Source organism: Rana temporaria, chromosome 3, assembly GCF_905171775.1.
Source record: "Rana temporaria chromosome 3, aRanTem1.1, whole genome shotgun sequence".
In the NCBI taxonomy this organism is placed as follows: domain Eukaryota; kingdom Metazoa; phylum Chordata; class Amphibia; order Anura; family Ranidae; genus Rana; species Rana temporaria.
In genome coordinates this window covers 461281298-461299171 of record NC_053491.1, presented here as the reverse complement: position 1 = coordinate 461299171, position 17874 = coordinate 461281298, and the positions used below count along the sequence as shown (strand labels likewise).

Here is a 17874-nt window from a genome sequence, read left to right as displayed (position 1 = left end):
GGCGTACGTACGTTTGTGAATCGGCGTATCTAGGCCTTTACATATTCTACGCCAAACTCAACGAAAGCGCCACCTAGCGGCCAGCGTAAATATTGCACCCTAAGATACGATGGAATACTTTACACATTTTTTCAACTTGCAGAAATACATTCATCCAATCTCTTTGACTTACCTGGTAGATACGTTATTGCTATGCTGTTGTAAATCTGCCCTAATAGCAATAGTAATTTCGTCTGCAGCAATACTAAGAAAAACATATGGCCCGTACGGGGATCGAACCCGCGACCTTGGCGTTATTAGCACCACGCTCTAACCAACTGAGCTAACCGGCCAATTGATGTGCTACTCAAAGTGCACTCAATAGAAATACAAAATACAAGGTTTTCAGGCATTCAAGATATTTTTGTTTTTTCCATCATTACATAAGATAGTTATTTCCTTATGCCGCGTACACATGATCGAACTTTAGCCCGGGCAAATCACATCGGAATTCCATCAGAGAACAATAGAACATGTTCTATATCTAAACTCTGATGGAATTCATCAGATTTTCCAATGAAAAAACTCAGATGGGGCTACACACGATTGGAATATCGGATAGAAAAGGTCAGTCTGACTTTTTCCGTCGGAAATTCCGATCCTCTGTACAAGGCATTAGATTATGGTAACAAGCTGTAGATATAGCAACAAATATTTATAGAAATTAAACTGTATAGTAGAATAACTATTAAAACGTATGCCCCTAATGTGAAAAAAACTGTGTTTGTTGACGCAGATGTTCAATTCTGGGTCAAACTTGAGATTCTGGGTCAAAACACAAATTTCATCCAATCTTACCAACTGTCAGTAAATTTACGAACAGTTTGTAAAATCCGTAATTTTTTAATCTGTTCTTAAATGTTCGTTACAAACATGCACATTCTAGGACAGGTGCAAAAATTATGGATTTTACAAACTGATCATAAATTTACTGACTGTTGGCAACCCTGATTTCATCTTATAGTTACATAGTAGGTGAGGTTGAAAAAAGACCATCAAGTCCAACCTATGTGTGTGATTATATGTCAGTATTACATTGTATATCCCTGTATGTTGTGGTTGTTCAAGTGCTTATCTAATAGTTTCTTGAAACCATTGATGCTCCCCCCTGAGACCACCGCCTGTGGAAGGGAATTCCACATCCTTGTCGCTCTTATAGTAAAGAGCCATCTACGTGGTTTAAAGTTAAACCTCTTTTCTTCTAATTTTAATGAGTGGCCACGTGTCTTGTTAAACTTCCTTCCGCAAAAAAGTTTTATCCCTATTGTGGGGTCACCAGTACGGTATTTGTACATTGAAGTCATATCCCCTCTCAAGTGTCTTTTCTCCAGAGAGAATAAGTTCAGTGCTCCCAACCTTTCCTTATAACTAATATCCTCCAGACCTTTTATTAGCTTTGTTCCCCTTCTTTGTACTCGCTCCATTTCAAGTACATCCTTCCTTAGGACTGGTGCCCAGAACTGGACAGCATACTCCAGGTGCGGCCAAACCAGAGTCTTGTAGAGCGGGAGAATTATCATTTTATCTCTGGAGTTAATCCCCTTTTCAATGCACGCCAATATTCGGATTGCTTTGTTAGCCGCAGCTTGGCATTGCATACCGTTGCTGAAAATATCATCTACTAGGACCCCCAGGTCCTTGTGCATCCATGATTCTCCCAGAGGATCACCCCCTAGTCATGTTTTTGCCACCCAAATGCATTATTTTACATTTTTCTACATTGAACCTCATTTCACCACCCCATTAATTTCTTCAGATCTTTTTGCAAGGTTTCCACATCCTGCAGTGAAGTTATTGCCCTGCTTAGCTTAGTATCGTCCGCAAATACAGAGAGATTGCATTGCTTACCCCATCCTCCAGGTAATTTATGAACAAATTAAATATAATTGGTCCCAGGACAGAATCCTGGGGGACCCCACTACCCATCCCTGATCATTCTGAGTATTCCCCATTTATCACCACCCTTTTAACCTAGCCTTTATAACCAGTTTTCAATCCATGTACTCATCCTATGGTCCATACCACATCTTCAAATGTTAGGTGGCACTGGTGGGCACTGAGAGGTGGCACTGAAGGGCATTGATAGGTGGTACTGGTGGGCACTGAGAAGTGGCACTAATAGCTGGCAGTGATGGGCACTGATGGGAAACTCATAATTTCTCCAGGAGCAGGTTAGTACATTTTGAGTGTATGATCAAACTGGAGCTAACAAAGTTCTCCCTGATTAATCAATTTCTTAGAGGACTTAGAAAATACTCCTCACCCACTCGTACAATATGGTACGAAAGGTATGGAAGTTTTGTTCTACAATACATCCAAGTGGTTTTGAGTTAGACTTAAAACTTGCTGATCTCCATCCTCACTTCCAGCTATTCCTCCCACTGATACCAATGATGGGGCACTATTCCTCCCACTGATACCAATGATGGGGCACTATTCCTCCCACTGATACCAATGATGGGGCACTATTCCTCCCACTGATACCAATGATGGGGCACTATTCCTCCCACTGATACCAATGATGGGGCACTATTCCTCCCACTGATACCAATGATGGAGCACTATTCCTCCTACTACCATGGATTGGGCACTATTCCTCCCACTGACACCAACATCTGGCCCCCCTAATGTCTGAAGGACAGTAAACTGGCCCCTTGTTTAAAAAGTTTGGAGACCCCTGGCCTACGTAAACAAGGTCAATCGCTGTTCTGTGACAGGAGAAGACAGAGATCCTGTGTTTCTGCATACCAGGAACACGGATCTCTGTCTTCTTACAGTATAAGACCCCACCCCCCCACTGTCAGAAAGCGCTCCCTAGGGACAAGCTCTATTTGTGGGGAAAAAAGGACGCCAGTTTTATTCAGGTGCAGCGTCGCACGACCGCGCAATTATCAGTTAAAATAACACAGTATCACAAAAAAATGGCCTGGTCATTAAGGGGTGGGTAAACCTACCGGGGCTGAAGTGGTTAAGGCATGTGCACATGTTTCTTATCACATTAGGGGCCAGATTCACAGCCGAGATACGACGGAGTATCTCAGATACTCCATCGTATCTCTCAGAGTATCTATGCGACTGATTCATAGAATCAGTTACGCATAGATATCCCTAAAATACGACAGGTGTAATTGTTTTACACTGTCGGATCTTAGGATGCAGTACCGCGGCCGCCGCTGGGGGGAGTTTGCGTCGTAAACCAGCGTCGGGTATGCAAATTAGGAGTTACGGCGATCCACAGCGGTTTTTCGCGTTCGCTACGTCGCCGCTAGTCTAGTTCCCCGTCGCAAAGTTATTCGTCGTTTTGGGTGCCTTAACTTTACACAGCACACGTATGTGCTGTATAAAGTATGGCCGTCGTTCCCGCGTCGAAATTTAAAAATTCACGTCGTTTGCGTAAGATGTCCGGGAATACGGAAGTACGCTACGCACGTCGCCGTTCAAAAAAATGACGTCACTTCACGCAAAGCACGGCGGGAATTTCGAAACGGAGCATGCGCAGTAGGTCCGGCGTGGGAGCGCGCCTAATTTAAATGGCACACGCCCATTTAAATTACGCCGGCGTAGGTTTTCATTGCAAGTGCTCTGTGAATCAGGCACTTGCGAAGAAAACTTGCGGCGGTGTAACATATCTACGATACGTTACGCTGCCGCAGTTCTACCTGAATCTGGCCCTATATTTCTAATTGTATAATTGAATGTGTGGGTAAAATACTTATGTGGATGAACTATATGTGTATTTAGTGGATTTTCATCTCACAAAAGATAGTGCACCTAGTTTATTTAATTTTAGCTGGTGTCTTGTATTCAGACATGTAGAGTGCTGCATCCTGATATTATTATTTTCTCACTAAGCACAAAGATTTTTTTCATATATTTTGTAAAATACAGTACAGTATGTATTTTGTTGTGTGTAAGAAAGCCTTCAGCCTATTTTATTTTTTTGTACTTTTTCTTTACTTTTTTTTTATATATTTTTTATATGATTCTGTGGCGCAACGGTAGCGCGTCTGACTCCAGATCAGAAGGTTGCGTGTTCAAATCACGTCAGGGTCAGGTAATCTTTTAAAAGCCACATTGACCATTGTCCTCTGTCTGCCCTCAGCATAGAAGGCAGAAATGCTACAACTCTCAGAATTGTTGTATTGTCTGTATATAACGGGATTAAAGGCTAAATTCACATTTAACCACTTGCTTACTGGGCACTTAAACTCCCTTCCTGCCCAGAACAATTTTCAGCTTTCAGCACTGTCACTCTTTGAATGATAATTGTATGGTCATGCTACACTGTACCCAAATGAAATTCTTATCATTTTTTTTCACAGAGATAGAGCTTTCTTTTGGTGGTATTTAATTACTACTGTTTTTTTTATTTTTTGTTAAAATAAAAACATCCGAAAATTTTAAAAAGAAAACAAAACTGTTTCATAGTTTGTTATAACATTTTCAAAACAGGTAATTTTTCCCCTTCACTGATGTGTACTGATGAAGCTGCACTGATGGGTGGCACTGATGGGCACTGGTAGGTGACACTGATAGGCAGCACTGATCTGTGGCACTGATTATGAGACACTGATGGGCATTGATGGGTGGCACTGATGGGCATTGATGGGTGGCACTGTGGGCACTGGTAGCTGGCACTGGTGGGTACTTATAGGTGGCACAGTGGGCACTGGCAGCTGACACTGGTGGGCACAGAATATGCAGTCGGAGCTTTCTGTGTGAAGGACCGGTGTCCCTCTAATACAGAGGTTCTCAACCTTACTAGTGCCGTGACCCCTTGATAACATTTTCCAAGTTGTGGGGACCCCTAACAGTAAAATTTGTGCCCCTACCCCACTGAAATTTAGTGCTCCCTGAGTCCCTTTTTTTTTTCTCCCATCCCTCTCTCTAGCTGTCTTTCTTGTACTTTCTCTACTTTTTCTTTGTTCCACCCCCTCTTTTCATCTCCCTTCCATGTATTTTCTTTTTTATTCCTTCTCTTACTCCTTGGTGGGGGGTGGGAAGTTTGGATGAGTGGCAGTGCTGGTGGGGAGTTGGGATCAGTGGCAATGCTGGGGGGAGTTCTGATCAGCCAACTTAGGTGCTCTTGATCAAGGTCATCTGCTGATCTGAGAACTGTAGTGGGGACTTTTAATGGCAACTATAATCACAGAGGTAGTGTTACTCACTGTGTCTCCAGCTTCAATGTGTCTGCAGCTCTGTGGTGTCTCGCAACAGTGACACCTATGCTGAAATCAGGAGATAGGGTCTCCTTCAGCCTCTCCCACTTACAATTCCTCACCAGTCAGCTGACCTCTAGTCTCTGCCCCCTACCCATGCCGTGAACTGAATGGGTGGCTGCAAAGAGGCTGAGTGGGCAGCCGTAGGCTCCAGGAACAGCCCAGCTGGGCGGCAACAGGCTCCAGGGACAGCCCTGCTGGGTGGCCACAAAAAAGCTAGGAGAGGAGCGCAGTCTTCAGAAACAGCCCAGGATTTGGTGACCCCCTGGCAAATCTTCATTTGACCCCCAAGGGGGTCCCGACCCCCAGGTTGAGAACCACTGCTCTAACAGAAGCTGGTGATCAGCTTTTTTTCCCTCACGCTGAGAGCGTGAGGGAAAAAAAATGCTGATTACCGAGCTTCTGTTTACATCATGTGATCAGCAGTCATTGGCTGACAGCTGTCATCACATGGTATTGGGTCGGGATCGGCTCCTTACTCGGATCTGTGATCAGCCGAGTCTCATAGACTCAGTGATCACAGAGCGTGCCACGCGCAGACAGCGCTTGCTCGGGAGGATGTACATGGACGCCCTCCCAGCAATTAAGGCCCGAGCTGTAGCTGTCTTTCGGCTACAGCGTGGGTGGCAAGTAGTTAAGAAAAAAATAATAAAAAAATATTTTTGTCTAATGAGCTTACAGAGCACAACCAGTAGATCATTGGTGCAATGTAGGACTCCTGCAGACACTGCCTCCAGCTTGCATGCCCGTACCTCCATACGAGCCGACAGTTACAAAGCTGGAAGATGGAACTACGAGAGTGCTCATTAGTGCCTTTGCAGTTCATTGAGAACTACAAGCTGTCTGCTGCAGTGGCAGAGGGGACTTGTAGTTCATTCAATAACCACTTCAGCCCTGGAAGGATTTGCCCCCTTAATGAACAGGCCATTTTTTGCGATACAGCACTGCGTCGCTTTAACTGACAATTGCGCTGTCGTGCGACGCTGTACCTAAATAAAATTGATGTTCTTTTTTTTCCCACAAATAGAGCTTTCTTTTGGTGGTATTTGATCTCCTCCGTGATTTAATTTTTTTGCGCTATAAACAATTTTGAAAAAAATATATTTTTCACTTTTTGGTATAATAAATATCCCCAAATAAAAAAAAAATCTTCATCAGTTTAGGCCCATATATATTCTTCTACATATTTTTGGTAAAAGAAAAACTCAATAAGCGCATATTGATTGGTTTGCGCAAAAGTCATAGTGTCTACAAAATAGGGGATAGATTTATGGCATTATTATTATTTTTGCTAGTAATGGCGGCAATCTGCGATTTTTAGGGGAAGGGATCACCGCTCCAGGTGGATGTGTGGAAATTGCACTCTCCTCAAGGTGAAAGCAACAGGTGCAGGCTATCTATGATTAAGCACTGTTGAGAGTGTGAAACGCGTCAGATTTTTTAACCTGTAACCTGCTGTGGTTTGTACTTTTGTAATTTTGCACAATAAAGGCGTTTTTAATGGAGTGTGGCTTAATTTTAGCAATACTGCGACAGGTCGAACAATTGACATTTTTTGGGACCAGTGACATTTATACAGCAATCCGTGCTATAAAAATGCACTGATTACTGTATAAATGACACTGGCAGGGAAGGGGTTAACACTAGGGGTGAACAGCTGTGGTCATTTTGAGCTTTCCTCGAGCATTTCAGTCCCTGGTAGTGCAACTGAAACAAACAATCCACTATGGGTGGCAAGGCATGCCCTTCTGCATAGTAACCACTAGAGGGAGCTCCCTCAGTACCGTCACTATTTAGACAACACCTTGCATTTTCCTCAACGAATGCAAAGCATTCTCTGATTAAATGAGGTGGAGATTGTTGCATCACCCCCCACACCTCATCCATTTAGAAAATCTCTAAAATAAAATAATTTACGCAAGACAATAATGCCAAAAGAAATGTATGCATTACCCTGTTATCCTCGTTTATGACAAGGTTATTGCCAAATAAGCAGGCTCGTAGGGCCAAGAAAACATTGCTGTGATTCATAAGGGATGTACAAGAGCCAAAGTAATTCAGCCAAAACTTAAAACGATTCTGTGAACTGCAATAATATGCACCAATGTCTTAAAGCGGGAGTTCACCCAATTAGTTTTTTTTTTTTCTATGTTCCCCTTAGCTTCATGCTCGTTTTCTCTAGGGGAATCGGCTATTTGTTTTAAAATATGATCCGTACTTACCCGTTTTCGAGATGCATCTTCTCCGTCGCTTCCGGGTATGGGTCTTCGGGAGCGGGCGTTCCTTCTTGATTGACAGTCTTCCGAGAGGCTTTCTGATGGTCGCATCCATCGCGTCACTCGTAGCCGAAAGAAGCCGAACGTCGGTGCGGCTCTATACTGCGCCTGCGCACCGACGTTCGGCTTCTTTCGGAAAATCGTGACGCGATGGATGCGACCGTCGGAAGCCTCTCGGAAGACTGTCAATCAAGAAGGAACGCCCAGTCCCGCAGCCCATACCCGGAAGCGGCGGAGAAGATGCATCTCGTAAACGGGTAAGTACGGATCATATTTTAAAACAAATAGCCGATTCCCCTAGACAAAACGAGCATGAAGCTAAGGGGAAAATGTGTTCGCTATGGGTGAACCTCCGCTTTAAGTTCCTAAATTATATTACCTTAAAGGCATGGTATTTTTTGTTTTATAATTATTATGTTATGTACTAAAAAAAATTGATGAAAAATGTTGTGTATGTTATGTGTGCTGTTCAATAAAAATGTTAACAGGGCTCCATAGCTCAGGGGTTAGAGCACTGGTCTTGTAAACCAGGGGTCGCGAGTTCAAATCTCGCTGGGGCCTGGCTGTATTTTTTGCCAACTGTGTCTTGTATAATATTATAATAATAACTGTATAATAATAATTTTTCAGAAAAGTCCCAGGATTCTTAGAGACTTAAGGTTATAAATGATACAAAGGCCTTTCAATTATGAAATAATAATCTTCTTAAAAATATTGACATAGGGATTATCTACTACAAACACTGGCAGGACTGTGTTTTTTTTTAGCTGCCTGCTGAAGCAAAAGTAAACCCACAGTGAAATGCAATATCTACGTGGCCTTATATTAGGAAGACTACTTTCACATGTAAATCACATGGTTTGTATTGGACTTGTGCAATTGGTTTCGTTCTGAATTATTTTTTTTAACAAATTTCAACAAATTCATTAATTTGGAAGTATCCGCATTAATGAAAACCCGTTTTACAAACTTTTCCGAATATTCGTAAATTTGAATTATATATTATAATACATTTAAAAAAAATAGAAAATTAAAAAAAAAAAATGAAAGTCAGAAATTCGCAAAAAAAATAAGAAATTCGCAAAAAAAATACAGAAATTGGTAAACTCCCCAAAAATCTGAAATTCGTAAAAAATCTGAAATGCAATTTTTTGGAGGGAATTTGTAAATTTAAAAAAAAAACTGAAATCCGAAAACTCAAAACAATTTGAAATTCAGAAATTTGAATAAAACGGAAATTCTAAAAAAAAAACACTGAAATTCGAAAACCAGATTATCTGAAATAATAACTAACAAATAATAACTGTACTATTACTAGCTATTAAATTATAGGTATTGTATTTTCCTTTTAAATTTGGCTGTTGGTGAACGTAACGAATTTATCCAAAGTTACAAATTAACCAAAATAACGAATGCCTTATATAAGGAATTAATAATAATAAATTACAATAATAATAATAAAAACATTTTATTATTATTATTATTATTATTTATTATTAATTTGTTCCGTTCCATTTGTTTAGATGCGGCATTCGTTATTTTGGATAATTTGTATCTTTGGATAAATTTGTATTCATTATGTTCACTAACAGCCAAATTTGAAAGGAAATTCCAATACCTATAATAGTTAGTAATAGTTAAGTTGTTATTAGTTAGTTATTATTTCAGATTTTCGAATTTTCACATTTTCGAATTTTCACATTTCCGAATTGCCAAATTTCCGATTTGTTTAGAATTTCCGTTTTTTTTTTCAAATTTCTGAATTTCAGTTATTTTTTCAAATTTCAGAATTTCTGTATTTTTTTCAAATTTCAGATTTTTTTTTAGTCTTGCCTTCTGGTCTGGAATCTCCTTTTGTTGGATTTTACAGCCTTCTTTGGCTGCCTGTCTTCAGCCCCGTAAGATTTTACCCCCTTTCTGAGCAGAGCACTTTTTACAATTTGGCACTGAATCGCTTTAACTGACAATTGTGCGGTCATTTGATCCTGTACCCAAACAAAATTTGTGCCCTATTTTCCCACAAATAAAGTTCTTTTTTGGTGGTATTTGATCACCTCCTGTGGTTTTTATTTTTTGCGCTATAAACAAAAAAAGAGCGACACTTTAAAAAAAAAAACAATATTTTTAAAATTTTGCTATAATAAATATCCACAAATAAAAAAAGAAATAAATATTTCTTCATCAGTTTAGGCCGATATATATTCTTAGCGGTACTGCAACATTGCGACGGACAGACCGGAGATTTTTGACACTTTTTTGGGACCATTGGCATTTATACAGTGATCATTGCTATAAAAATGCACTGATTACTGTGTAAATGTCACTGGAAGGGGAGGAGTTAACACTAGGGGGCAATCAAGGGGTTAATTGTGTGTTTTTCTGTGTGTTCTAACTGTATGGGGATAGGATTGACTGGGAGCGGAGATATATAGGTGGATTCAGAGAGAGTTAGGCCGGCGTATCAGAAGATACGCCGACCTAACTCGGAATCTGCACCGTCCTAAGTTTAAGTGTATTCTCAAACTGAGATACACTTAAACCTATCTAAGATACGACGGCTTGCGCCGTCGTATCTTAGGGTTCAATATTTAGGCTGGCCGCTAGGTGGCGCTACGTTGAGTTTGGCGTAGAATATGTAAATGCAAAGATACGCCGAGTCACGAACATACGTCCGCCCATCGCAGTAAAGATACGCCGTTTCCGTAAGAGATAGGCCGCCTAAAGATAAACATGCCCCCTAGGTGGCGTAGCCAATGTTAAGTATGGCCGTCGTTCCCGCGTCGAAATTTGAAAATGTTACGTCGTTTGCGTAAGTCGTCCGTGAATAGGGCTGGACGTAATTTACGTCCACGTCGAAACCAATACGTCCTTGCGGCGTACTTTGCCGCAATGCACACTGGGATATGTACACAGACGGCGCATGCGATGTTCGTGAAAAACGTCAATCACGTCAGGTCACCCCCCATTAACATAAAACACGCGCGCTTACGCTGGCCACATTTACGCTACACCGCCGTAAGTTAGGAGGCAAGTACTTTGTGAATACAGTACTTGCCTATCTAACTTAAGGCGGCGTAGCGTAAATACGATACGCCACGCCGCCTTAAAGATGCGGCGATCTTTATGAATCCAGCTAATATTGTTTTCCTGACGCATTCATGGCACCACACACTGGGTTGTGACTCCGCCCCCACAACCTGACAGGATTGGTTAGCTATAAATTCGAAGAGGAGACACCCGGCATCATTCTCTTTTTTTATCCTCACCTGACAGGACGTGGACGTACAGCTTGCCTCCTACCGCTATCGCCCCTGCAGGTTCAGCCTCTCCTGTTTGGAAGTCCCCCCTGTGCAGTCTCTAATAGAGCTTTATGGGGGGAGCCCCGCTCTGGTGGTCTCAGGGGCTAAAATCCCGGCAATATCCTGACATATTACAAGCTTTAAATAAGCTTAGACTAGGCAGTGGGTCACCCTTTTTTAAATCAGTATCCTTTACTAGATCCGCATCCTCGATCTATGTGTCTTAACCTTTATTGTTTTCTGCCTTAAATTACCTCCATCCAGCGGGCTTGCTGGACTATGTAGTCCAATGCTTTCCCCCCCGCTTCGCAGCGTCCTCCTGTCTGCTCTGCGCATGTGCGCAGCACACTGATGACAGCGCCAGTCTCCCTCGCCCTCATCCAAGATGGCGGCGGGATGCGCGCGGCGCTACTGCGCATGCGCGATGACGTCATCAGCGCCGCGACGGCGACGCCGAATTTAAAAAAAAGAAAAAAAATTACATTTTTTGTTTTCCTTCTCTAAGGCCGGGTACTCACGAGCAAACATGTGTGGTGAAAGCGGTCCGTCGGACCGTTTTCACCATACATGTCTGCCAGAGGGCTTCTGTACGATGGTTGTACACACCATCGTACAGAAGTCCGCGCGTAAACAATACGCGGGGCGTGTCCGCGGTGTCGCCGCGACAATGACGCGGCGACGTGGGCGGCCCGCCTTTAAAATGCTTCCACGCATGCGTCGAAGTCATTCGACGCATGCGAGGGACGGCGGGCGCCTGGACATGTACGGTAGGTCTGTACTGACGACCGTACATGTCCGAGCGGGCAGAATTCCAGCGGACTGTTTTAAAACAAGTCCAGGAATATTTGTCTGCTGGGAAAAGGCCCGGCGGGCAAATGTTTGCTGGAATTCGGCCCGCTCGCGCCCACACACGACCAAACATGTCTGCTGAAACTGGCCTGCGGGCCAGTTTCAGCAGACATGTTTGCTCGTGAGTATGGGGCCTTAGGCTGCTGCTCTGCTGTTTTTCACTGGATTTCTTTCCCCAGGTACTCCAGCTCCTCTCCCCTTCCAGGCATTCCTTATCCTACCTTATTCTAACCTCTTTTGTACCTTTTCCCTCCAGCTTCCATATCTGCTGCTGTCTCTGCTCACTTCATGGAACCCACTGCCCTAGCAGACCACTACCAACAAACGAGGTATGGAGGCCATCATGTGACGGGTAAGTAGTGAAGAGACAAAAGAGAGCCGGCCACTGAACACTGCTTTTTTTTGCAGTCCCAGGCCAAGAGACGCAAGCCCACGGCGCAGGGAGAGATCCAGGCATGTGTCAAGCAGGAAGTCCCACAGAAGTCGGTCAAGGTCGTCCTTCCGTTACCATCGATCAAGGCACAGCCGATCACGCCACAGCCGCTCCCGTCGCAGTCGGTCCCACCGCAGACGGTCTCCCTTATCGCACCGTGAACATTACCATGCCCGTCCTGCAGCAAACGCCTGCTGGATATGCGGTGCTCCTGCAATGCCAGGGAAGCTAGCCTGTCACTTCTGCTTCAATGAAGCAACGAAGGAAAGGGAGACGGATGCTAGAGTCGCTTCTGATCGCACAAGAGAGCCTGCACAGGAAGCATCCTGGACCATGGCCCCTCTGGCCTGCGATGACCCCACCCCGGGCACCTCTTCAGCCTTTGGTCCGTATGCTCAGCTGGCAGGAACCTTTCCCGATCATGAGGAACATGAGATGATGTCAGGCTTTGATTTTAGCTTGGTCGAACCCTTTGCACGCTCTGTTAAGGAGGCCATAGGCTGAGAAGAACCTGTGGTGGAACCACCAAAGGTTGGGAAATACTTTCCAGAATTAAGGAGGGACCCCGAACTGTTCCCCTTCATTGAGGAATTGGAAGACCTCATCAAGGACGAGTGGGAAAAACCAGATAAGCGGCCTGGTCTGTCTAATAAACTCGCTAAGATGTACCCTCTGAAAGAGTCTAAGGTTTCTTCCCTCATCAACGCTCCCATCGTTGATTCATCCCTAATGCGGCTAGCCAGGCATGTCACGCTGCCTATAGAAGACGCAGTCTCGTTCCGAGATGTTCTCGACCGCAAGATTGACTTAGAGCTAAAGAAGGCATACTCTATGGCAGGGGGAGCATGCAGACCAGCTATTACCACGGCGGCTGTTGCCAGAGCCATTTCCGCATGGGCAGCCAATGCTGAGAAGGCCCTCCTAGAAGGTACTGACCAGGGGGAGGTGATATCCTCTTTACAGGAAATCAGACTGGCGGCGACTTTGTGGCAGGGGCTTCAGTAGACGCCATTCGCTCCTCAGCTAGATCCATGCTAGCCTCAGTGATGGCCTGCAGAGCCTTATGGCTGAAGCCCTGGGTCGCTGACACAGCATCGAAGTCCAATTGGTGCAAGATCCCGTACGATGGCACAAACTTGTTCGGCGCTAAGTTGGACTCAGCGATCTCCAAGGTCACTGGAGGAAAGTCGGGGCTTATTTCCTCGGACAGGAGGCCCAAGCCTCAGAAGGGTCCTACCTTCAGGCGTAATCTGCCTGACAGATACAGAGAAGCCAGAACCTATCGCCCCGGCAAGGAGTTTAGGAAAGATTGGAGAGCTACTCTCCCTCCCTTTGTAAGGGCTCAGAAGGCCAAGGCCATTACTGCGGGGGACCAACCAAAGTCTTTTTGAAGTTTTGCCTGCCCACCCAGCTCGGGTGGGCGCCAGGCTCAGGGCTTTCGCACAAGTTTGGTCAGAGCACATAAAGGACCCATGGACTCTTTCCACGATTGATCAGGGTCACAAGTGGAACTTTATGGGGGCATTACCTCACACCGTCTTCCAACCCACCAAGATTCCATCTTCTCTGGACAAGAGGAAGCTTCTTGTTCAATATGTTTCAGAGCTAATTTTGAAGGGAGCAGTCGTAGAAGTTCCTTCGCACCAAAGAGGCAGGGGATTTTATTCCCCTCTATTTTTGGTCCGAAATAAATCAGGGGACCTTCGGCCCGTTCTGGACCTCAAGCGACTCAACAGGAGAATTCAGATAGAAGCTTTCAAAATGGAAAGTCTCCAGTCTATTCTTCTAGCAGTGAATCTAGGGGATTGGATGCTGTCAGTGGATCTTTCTGACGCCTATCTTCATGTGCCAATTCATCCTGCTTTCCAGAAGTTTCTATGCTTTTCCATCAGCCAACATAATTTCCAGTTCCGATGCCTACCTTTCGGCATCTCTTCGGCACCCAGGACGTTCACAAAGGTCCTCCTACCTCTCATAGCACTCCTCAGGGAGAGGGGGCTCTGGGTGCATCACTATCTGGACGATATCCTGCTGTTAGCAGCGAGCCAGGAGACTCTGCTCCTCCAGCGGGAGATCCTGATCTCTACCCTTTAGAATTTCGGCTGGCTGATCAATTGGCGGAAGAGCAGCCTTCAACCTTCACAGGTGATGATATTCCTGGGGGCAGAGTTGGACACCGAACAGAACAGGGTACAGCTGCCCCTAGAGAAGGTGGAACCTCTAGTTCGGAGGGTACGGAATCTACTGTCTTCCAAACTCGCGTCAGCCAGAACCTGCCTCAGCGTACTGGGCTCAATGTCTTCAACTATTCCCATGATACAATGGTCCCAATGGAACATGAGAACCTTCCAGAACACCTCTCTAAGACAGTGGGACGGAGTTTCAATGCACCAACACATCTGGATCCCCAATCAAGTGAAACACGCTCTTTTGTGGTGGACATATCCTCCCAACCTCAGGAGATCCAGACCTATAGCTCCTCCGAGTCCGGAGATCGTGACCTCAGATGCCAGCGAGAAGGGCTGGGGGGCTCACTACCGGGACCAGACAGCCCAGGGGCCGTGGCACTTCCCTGCTCGGGGCACAGTTTCGAACATTCTAGAGCTCGGAGCTGCGTTCCAGGCACTCTTAGCCTTCGCGCCTCTGCTACAGGGGAAGACCGTTCTAATCCGGATGGACAACAGGGTGGCGGTAGCTTATGTCCAGAGACAGGGCGGTACCCGAAGCCACACTCTACTAGAGGAGGTTCACCCCATAATGGAATGGGCACAGGCTCACCTATTAGACCTGAGAGCAGTTTACGTTCCTGCGGCACAGAACACGCTAGACGACTTCCTGAGCAGGGAACTTCGTTCAAACAACGAGTGGTCTCTGAACCTCCGGGAGTTCTCCATTCTGACGGAGGCATGGGGGACTCCAGAGATCGACCTGGCAGCAACACCACCAAATGCCAAATGCGTGAGGTTTCTTTCCAGAGTACCCTTTCCGACAGCAGAAGGGACAGATTGCCTTCTTCATCCATGGGACTTCAATCTGGGGTACATCTTCCCCCCAACTCCCTTGATAGCAAGGTTTCTATCCTGGTTTCGAAGGTCATCAGTCACAGTGATCGCGATAATACCATTCTGGCCAAGGAGACTGTGGTTCACGACTCTCCTGCAACTCAATACCCGACCTCCAATCCACCTACCGGTCTCAGCAGACCTCCTTCACCAAGGTCAGCTCCTCCATCCGGCTCCGGACAGACTCCACTTGACAGCCTGGAGGTTGAGAGGGCTAGACTTAGGGAACAAGGATGTTCCCAGGCAGTTATAGCAACCTTAATGCAGGCCAGGAAGGTCACCACGAACACTGTCTACACCAGAGTCTGGGAAAGATTCGCCCACTTGGCACAACTCAGAGGTTGGAATCACGTCTCTCCGGATCCTTACCAAATCCTAGAATTCCTGCAAGCGGGAATTGACAAAGGCCTGAGCTCAAGCACCCTAAAAGTACAGATCTCCACTCTGTCTGCCAAAAGGGGCACTAGATGGGCCCTGCACCCGTTGATAATTCAGTTCACTAAGGCATGTATTAAAATCAGGCCGCCCAGGAGACCATTCTTTCCGGCTTGGGATCTTTCAGTGGTTCTGGAGGCGCTGTCCAATCCTCCCTTCTTCCCACTCAACGCAATCTCCTTATGGGACCTGACCCTAAAATTGTCCTTCCTCATTGCCATTGTTTCGGCTAGGAGAGTGTCGGAGTTACAAGCTCTCATGTCAAAGGAACCATACTTAGTTTTCCTGCCCGACAGGGTGGTACTGAGGCCTTCGGATCGCTTCCTTCCCAAGGTTACTTAGGCCTTCCATTACGGCCAGGACATCGTCTTGCCATGCCTTTCTAACGAAGATGGTGAACCGCATGCCTTGGACATTAAGTGTGGAATTTCTAACTACCTGTCGGCCACTATCCACCTTCAGTCAACAGACGCCCTCCTGATTATACCTCACGGAGCCAGACGAGGCCAGGCAGCCTCCTCTCGGACCATCGCCTCTTGGCTAGTTAAGGCTATCGAAAAAGCATATTCCACTCATCAGCTGGAGATCCCAGAAGGCATCAAAGCACATTCAACCAGGGCAGTGGCTACCTCTTGGGCAGCATATTGTGGAGTCTCTTCGGAGACCATCTGCAGAGCAGCAACCTGGTCTTCCAGGCATACCTTTATCACCCACTACAGAGTGGACGCCGCTCTGTTGGCGACTTCTGAATTTGGCAGATCTATCTTCAGGGCCAATTCTTTGGCTCTATAAGGAATAAAATACTTTTGCATTGAACCCTCCCGACTAGCGAGTTATTTCCCACACGGATGAACACGGACATACGGTCCGTGTTCATCCGATCCCCCCATAGGGGAGAGCGGAGAATAGACAGGGCGGTCCTTGCACAGTGTGCGGGGACTGCCCTGTCATCCACCAGCTCAGCAGGGATCTACGGAGCGATCCCTGCTAAGCTTACAGAGCACACGAAGGCGGATCATTACTGATCCGCCCCGTCTGAAAGGGGCCTTCATTTTATTTTGTAGACTACACCTACACTATTAGCAAAAGAATATCCCTGAGGAAGGAGTTTAATTACTCTGAAACGCGTCAGTTATGCTGATGCAACTGGTTCAAACAATGTAATAATTGTAATGTGAATATAAGATGTGGTAATACATCCCCCCTTCTTTTTTTACTGTGTATGGTATTTTTGGTAATTACCTGTTTTTTCTCCTTTTGTAAATCTATTTGAAAAGATTGGAGTATGGTTTGAGGTCATCTTTTTGCAGCTTATGTTGATTAAAGGGTCACTAAAGGAAAAACATTTTTAAGCTAAATAGCTTCCTTTACCTTACTGCAGTCCTGGTTTCATGTTCTCATTGTTCGTTTTTGCTCTGATGTTGCTGTAATTCTTCTCTGTTCTGGACACTTCCTGGTTGTCTGTTTCCTGATGACCACAGTACTGGGAGATTCTACTTTCATTTTCCAAACCATCACTGCTCTATGGCTCTGTGTAGCACAGAGGCAGGATAACATGCAAAAACTAATCTAGATGCAAAAACGAAACTAGAGGTACATTATATGATTGATTTTTATCTGTTTTTAATCAATTTGAAAAGGAATCAGTTAACTATAATGTCACTATACCCTGTAAACAGTCATTTCAGTAAAAAAAATGTCCTTTACAACTCATTTAAGCTATACTGCGACTTTTTCCATCACACTTGTGAGTAGGCCCTGTATATATTTAAATGTTATTAACATTTTGTAACGGTAATACTCTAGGCTGGTGCGCCTTTGTTTTCTTTTGTTTTTGAATGCTATATTGTAAATTGGATCGAGGCAAGTCAGATTTCAAGCATGTCTGTAGCACTTCCTGAAAAAAATAATTGGCCCGTACGGGGATCGAACCCGCGACCTTGGCGTTATTAGCACCACGCTCTAACCAACTGAGCTAACCGGCCAACTGCTGAGAAGTCATTTGGGAGGTCATTCAGGAGGTCATTTGGGAGTTCTATAAAAAAACGTTACTTTCCGCAAGGTTGTATTACATTGGGCTAGATTTTGTGTTTTCTTATCAATAATTAGAGTAGTTATCAGCTGATGATACACCTGCTCCATGACTTGTGAAAAAAACCTTAGAAGCTGTGCCCTAAAACACTTCAGCAATCTGTTTATTGTCCCCACAGACAACTCAAGTCCCAAAAACAGTGAAAAAGACAGAACAGGTACCAGTACCAA

At 44.9% G+C, this 17874-nt stretch overlaps 4 non-coding genes across 4 annotated transcripts; 2 read left to right on the top strand and 2 right to left on the bottom strand.

Annotated features, from left to right (window-relative positions):
• Positions 1–258: 258 nt before the first annotated feature.
• Positions 259–332, bottom strand: TRNAI-AAU. The gene has a single exon. It is a non-coding gene; the product is annotated as a tRNA-Ile (tRNA).
• A 3688-nt stretch (positions 333–4020) lies between these two features.
• Positions 4021–4092, top strand: TRNAW-CCA. Its single transcript has one exon. It is a non-coding gene; the product is annotated as a tRNA-Trp (tRNA).
• Positions 4093–8022: 3930 nt separating this feature from the next.
• On the top strand, positions 8023–8095 carry TRNAT-UGU. Its single transcript has one exon. It is a non-coding gene; the product is annotated as a tRNA-Thr (tRNA).
• Positions 8096–17523: 9428 nt separating this feature from the next.
• TRNAI-AAU lies at positions 17524–17597 on the bottom strand. The gene has a single exon. It is a non-coding gene; the product is annotated as a tRNA-Ile (tRNA).
• Between the last annotated feature and the right edge of the window lie 277 nt (positions 17598–17874).